Source organism: Pholcus phalangioides, unplaced genomic scaffold, assembly GCF_987345545.1.
Source record: "Pholcus phalangioides strain wild (caught in Gottingen) unplaced genomic scaffold, Ppha-v1.0 ptg000042l_1, whole genome shotgun sequence".
Lineage (NCBI taxonomy): Eukaryota > Metazoa > Arthropoda > Arachnida > Araneae > Pholcidae > Pholcus > Pholcus phalangioides.
Genome location: NW_028301628.1, coordinates 35183291 through 35189768, shown reverse-complemented (window position 1 = coordinate 35189768; position 6478 = coordinate 35183291). Strand labels below are relative to the sequence as shown.

At 32.5% G+C, this 6478-nt stretch overlaps 1 protein-coding gene across 1 annotated transcript in view; it reads left to right on the top strand.

The window, feature by feature from the left end:
- The first annotated feature begins 5246 nt into the window (after positions 1-5246).
- Positions 5247-6478, top strand: part of LOC149064942 (QRFP-like peptide receptor) — an 87842-nt gene continuing 86610 nt past the window's right edge. The window contains exon 1 of the mRNA XM_089255198.1: positions 5247-5664. The gene's annotated coding sequence lies outside the window, so the exon portion shown is untranslated. The remainder of the gene's footprint in view (positions 5665-6478) is intronic.

Below are 6478 nucleotides of genomic sequence, written 5' to 3'. Positions count from 1 at the left end.
TATAAGTATGTACATATACAGGGTGTCCTGTAAGTCCTAATTCGCCCTTTTTCTCATCAACCGTTTGTCGTAGACGTATGGTTCTAATTCGGGAAATGCTGAAAAATGTGCTCATAAGTTACGCTATACCAGTTTCAAGAGTCAAAATACAGCGTGCCACAAAATAAAAAAATCTAAATTTTTACATCGACACCTTGTCCTACAGAAACCCAATTAGAAATTTGTTGTGCTCTGTCTTTCCTGGGGAAAAAAATCTACGTTTCTAAGTTCAATATTTGCCGAGTTTTTGAATTCAAAAACTGAGAAAAGTTGGGGAAGACCAGAGTATATGAGAGGAATGATATTTGCCTGTTAGTTTATGTTGTTCTTTCCCAACTTTTCTCAAATTTTAAAATTAAAATATCTCAGCGAATATTGCACTTGAATACGTGGAGCTATTTTTTTTTTGGCCTCAGGAAAGAAAGGGCAGAGTACACGGTGCACCGCATAAGCATGTTGTTTTTTGTCCGATGGCACTGGCATACAGTGTTTCCTGAACACATTTTCAGCATTTCTTAAATTAGAACCATACCACTAGGACACGGTTTCTTAACCGGGTGTCCATGAGAGCATTTCAGAGAGTCGGTAAGCTTGATTGAGCGAAAATTCAACTAAATACATTTTTTTTGATACACTGAACGAAGTTAAGACAGTGTATTCATAATTTCATCGAGGACTTGGCAGTTTCGCCATTTCCCCCTTCAGTATGCAGTTGGATGAAACTAGACATCTGTTAATGTGTGTTGTTAGCCTCTTGTTTTTCCTAGCTATGTGCACATTGGAGTCATCAAAGAAGAATTCTTATTTTGTGAGCATCTTTCGGAAACTACAAAGGCTATCGATATTTTCGAAATGTTAAAAACATTTTTTTTTCACAAACAAAATTGGAGAGAGAAACTTCCTTCGATTTGCAATTATGGAGCTCCTGCGATGCGTGGTGATGCATCTGGTTTCAATGTTTGATGATAAAAGAAGCCCCTCACTCAACTCATTGTCTCTCATTACATTTTGCACAGATACGCACTGGCAACAAAGTCTTCCACCAACTCTGAAAGAAATTTTGTCAATAGCCATAAAAGTTGTTAACTTTATCAGAAAAGCAGGTTCTTAAATCATCGAATTTTTAAAAGATTTTGTTCATGTAAAACAAAAAGTATATAGTGGGAAGTGTTTAAAATACACATATAACGTGGATTTCATTTCATTCTATCGCTTGCGCACACTAATTTTTTGTTCTTCAGGAAACATCTGATGTCTTCACGAATTTTAAATCCAAGAACTGTCCACCGCTGATTTTCATTCATAAACAAATTTTGATAATGCGGAAACATGTCCAAATTTGACAAATATACCCCGGTCCCTTGCGATTCTACTTTAGGTCAACATTTCACTATAGACGTTTTGCAAAAAGATCTTTTTTATCAAACTTTTATAGTGTAATGCCGGCCTCAAATAAGTTTTACTCTGTATTTCAAAGGTGGCGAAAAGAAACACATACTCGTTTTTTATGACTGTTTCGTAGTATTTTATTTTATTATATTTCATGTGTGTTTAAAAGTGCTTTTCAGAAGGGGTCCGTGGAACTAAAAAGGTTAAGAACCCCTGCATTACGATAAACGGTTGACGAGCTAAAGGCCGAATTAGTACTTACCTGCATATCGAGAATGATCAAAATTAAATGCGGTTCGGAAATAATTCAAGATTGCCTTTTATCTTCGGATGTTTGACCTGCGGCGGTGCAAAAAAATTTCAAAAGAATAAAAGTATCGGTAGCATCTAAAAAAAGTAAATAGTATAAGGTTCAAAGAGAAATTAGTTTTTTTTACGAACAGTTACCAAAACGATTTTAGAGCATGGGAAAAGATTTTGATTTAAAAGCTACGGGCGAGACTCTACTGGGAATACCAATCCCTTCGTCATTGCATTAAAGTTTACAGAGTTGTGATAGAACTGGAAAGCTTTTAAATGAATATTTTCTATAGGAGTCTAAGGGTATAGATGTTGTATGATTTGAACTTTTCTAATAAAAGGTAGTGCAGGATGGGAGGAAAATCCAGGACACTTTTGAAAAATTTATAAAAAATCAATCAACCAATTGACATAAAAAGGTACGATTTGCATTAAAATGCTTATCACTGCCTGGGACTTTTAAAATTTTTTTTTTTGAATTCTCACTCACAGATAGTGTTGTGTTACAAGAAACTTGATATATCAAATAAAATGCAGCCTAGTAATATTATTTAAACATAATTTTAATGTTTATGCCGACTTGCATTGCATGAAAGTACCACATTTCAATATGAGCACATTTTGTATCTCGGGATACATCTAAACGGATAAACACTGGTCCATGCCAAATTGTGGTAGTTTCATGTAACGTAAATCACACTGAAAATTAAATATGCATTAATTGTTTCGCATTACATGTATTATATCGAATTTTTTTTGGAACAACGTCATCTGTGAGTGGGATGTTGATCTTACAAAAAATACAACAATAAAACACTACGACACGATAAGGATTTTATCGCAAAACGGTTTTATGTCAATTGGCTGACTTTTTTAAAAATTAATTTTCAAAATTTGCTCAGAACTGTTGACCCACTCTGTACATTTTCATCCCTATTTTACACTTTCCTGAACACGGATGGGTAAAAGTTGCAAGACCTCAGAGGGTTTAAAAAGTAAATTTTCAAGCATCAGATTTTTTGCTTACTTTGAAATCAAATGCAAAACATTTCTTTTTCGATCACTTAATTGGATCTTTTAGAATAAGAGAAAAATGAAAGTGTATTATTATCAAAGAAACTAAATATTTTAACGTGTTTTATTTTCAGAGATCAATTTCTTGCTGAAATTTTGTAGGAATTTTCATTCAAAATGTGTCAGTAAAATTAACCTTGAATATGGATATCAAGTAATTTTTTTTCAATTTGAGAAATTTTAAATTTTCGAAAAAATTTCAAAAATCTCAATTCACGATTTTTTGAGAAAAAAAATTTCCCATTGGTTGATTGCTAAATTAAAAAAAATATCGAATAAACTTCTTTACGGAATTTTTTTTAGCAATTTTTCTGCAGCAATTTTTTTTTCCAATATTACGGAAAAAATCGATCTGAGAATGTTCCGTTCAAATTTTTTTCTTGGATACTTTACACTATCATTCATTTTATTCGTTTATCGTGAAAGAACCAATCAATGGATTAACACGAAATTTTTAGCAATCAGTTTGCAATTTTAAGACAACAAAGGGAATGAAAAGCACCCCCAAATAAAATTCAGATTACCACACAAGCGAGTGGGAAATTTGACACAACGCATTACTCAGGGATCGCACGTTCCGTTTATAGAACGATATTGACCCGTATTTGAAAAACACGTCATAGTTTTTCCCGAAAAACTTTTACGGGGCCCTTTTTTCCTTCTTATTTCGATTTTAAGAAGAAATTTTTGAAATCGCTAGGAATAACTCTATTTTTCGCTGACGTTACGTTTGCGCAACGCTTTGGTTAATAAATTTTTAACATACTTTTGTACGAAATGAGCAATTTTATTTTAATCAAAAGGTCTAATTAGTGTCATAGTATTTTCTAAAATTTGTGTACGAAGAAATTTGATTTCTTATGACTTTTCAAAAATGAATTTTTTGGAAATTTTATCGCGATTTTTGAACTAAATTTAAAAAAAAGAAAAAAAAATTCACGTTGTACATGAAGTCTCCCAAATTCATAATTTCTAGTTTTTTGATGAAACAAAGTTAATTAATTTATACTAATTAAACGTTAGTTGGAAATTTAAATTAATCATAAAGAAAAACGTGCTAAATTAATTTCAAATGGTTTTAAACTTTTGGGGGGCGCGGTCGCCCGGTCGATAAGATGCTCGCCTAAAGTACCAAAGGATATTTAGAGGTGTCGCGAGTTCGTCCTTGTCAGAAAACTTTCCTGACACAGGGGTACAACAAAAAACGGCGACTTGACAGCAGCAACGCAGGGAGTCCCCCATCGAGGGGTTAGCGCACCAACCTCTCGATGAGTATAAAAAACAAGCCTGCCGTTCGGAATCGGCAATAAATTCTAGGTCCCGGTCTAATTAGCCCTCGTGTGCAGAAAATGACCGTGATGCGACAAAAATGATCAATTTAAACTTTTGGAATATTTTATTTAATTAACCAATCATCTTATATAAAAAGTAGTGCAATTTTGCCGCAAATTTGAGGATTGGTTCAATGATGAGGGGTTAAACACGTTTGAATTTTTTTTAAATATCTGAATTCATATTTTTAATTTTCCGGGGAAAATTATGCTTAACGTCAGTGAAAAATTTTTCCCAAAATGTAGAATAATTATTTAGTTTTAACGATTTCTGTTGAAAACAGAGGAAATACACATCTTTCTGAATGCTCACAATTATGCAAAACAAAATGGGTTGTGTCGTCTCTGCATTTTAAATTAAGCTCTTCCAAAACTATAGTAGCGTATTTTGCATGTGTGACACCTGGCGCACCCTACAGACTAAAAATTATGCAAATGGCACGAAAACGTAAATTTGTACGGGATGTCACTGTAATCGAGAAATCAATAAAACAATCGAATTGTATTTTTTAAATTTTCGGACCGTTTTTACTCAACATAAACACAAAAAAAAATATCAGAAAATCATAAAAAAAATTAAAATTAATTTATATTTAAAAATTTTCGTCGATTTAAATTCCTTACATTTTAGAAGAAATAATAAATACGATAAACATTTAAAATCAAAAACATTGATACTACGAAACATTAACATGGACTCACATTTCAAAACAAATTCACTGAATATTCAATTTCGAACACAAAAATACTCGTGATTTCCGAAGAATAATTTAATGTAACTAGGATATATTTGCCTACATTAATTCAAACCTTGAACGATGAACAGACATCGACGGTAAAATACGGGACGTAAGAAATTGCAATACAATAGTCCCGTAACCTTAGTTTATGTAAATTCGATTATTTATATTGATATATGTTTCTTATATATTCATTAGAAAGTATATAAGATGATATCGAGTTCCAAGAAATAAGTTCGTTTTCTTCCTTTTTTTGTGTGTTTCTGAGAAAATTCTACTTTTATTATTATTCTTTAACTTTGACGCATGCGCATACATGGCAAGAGATGCGGCGTTGAAGTAGTAACGACGAGTGGATCGTTTTTATTTTATTATATGTATTTTTTTCTCTTCCAGTGATATCGAAAGCACTTTTCGTAAGGTTTTTGTGAATGACGGCCGACCTCGGTTTTCTCGCAGTTTTTTGAGGGCAGCAGCAGCAGCAGCAGCGTAATTGTCCGATAGATTGAGCAGCGCTGTTGTGGAGTTTTAGAGCTGTGTTGCTCGTGCTCTTGACAGCACGTGCTGCCGTTTGACTGCTCCCGATTTCGCGCAAAACGGGACGGAAAAGTAGAATTAACTAAAAAAAAATAATAATCGAAATTTTTTATAACGGGTCGTGTTCGATTGATAACTGATACGTAATTTTTTTTTGAAGAAAAAAAGTGAAAATTGAAATATTTATGGATTTTTTTTTTTCGTGGAATTTTTCATTTATAAGAAAATGAATTTTTGAGGAGTCTTATTCTCAAGTAAGTATAAAATTTCATTTTTTGTATTTCATAATTAACTCGTGCAAGGACGGTCTCAAAATTTCTAATTTTGATGCAACTTGATATTTCGCCGGCCCTGTTCAAAAAGGTAACAATTCACACAATTGCACTCAAGTTATGCACGTCATGAGAACGGTGGAAAATGACTTTACATGTTGTAAAATTGTAACAATTCGAAACTTTGCTTATCCGCTTCTCACTGTAATTAAATTCCGAGTTGATTCCCATTCATTTCCATACTTTTAAAATCCAAATATCTCGAAACACAGAATTTTTAATTTTTGAACTGGGGACGTGGAAATATGATACCGTCGAATCCCGTTATAATGAACTCCAAGAGACCGGTGAAATCACTTCGTAATAACGAAATATCGTTATAAAGGAATTCTAAATTTTTACATTGCTCCCATGTGAACTTATCAAGGGAATTAGAAAAGTTTTCGTTGAAACGAGATTTTTGCTGAAACGGTATTCGTCAAAACGGGAATCGACTGTATATTTAGTCTGATTTTAAATTTTATATTTCTCACCCGATTTGACGCAAACGGAACGAAAAAGTAACATTAGCAAAAATACTGAAACTTTTTAATGCGTAATGTTCAAATAATATAACTGATATTTAAATTTTATTAAAGAAAAAAACTAAAAAAATGAGTATTTTTACGAAATTTTTTTGTTCGCGGAATGTTTCATGTATAAGGAAATTAATTTTTCAGGAATCTTCTTTTGAAATAAGTGCAATATTTAATTTTATATTTATAGTTCACTTCTTAACACCATGGTTCAACCCCAT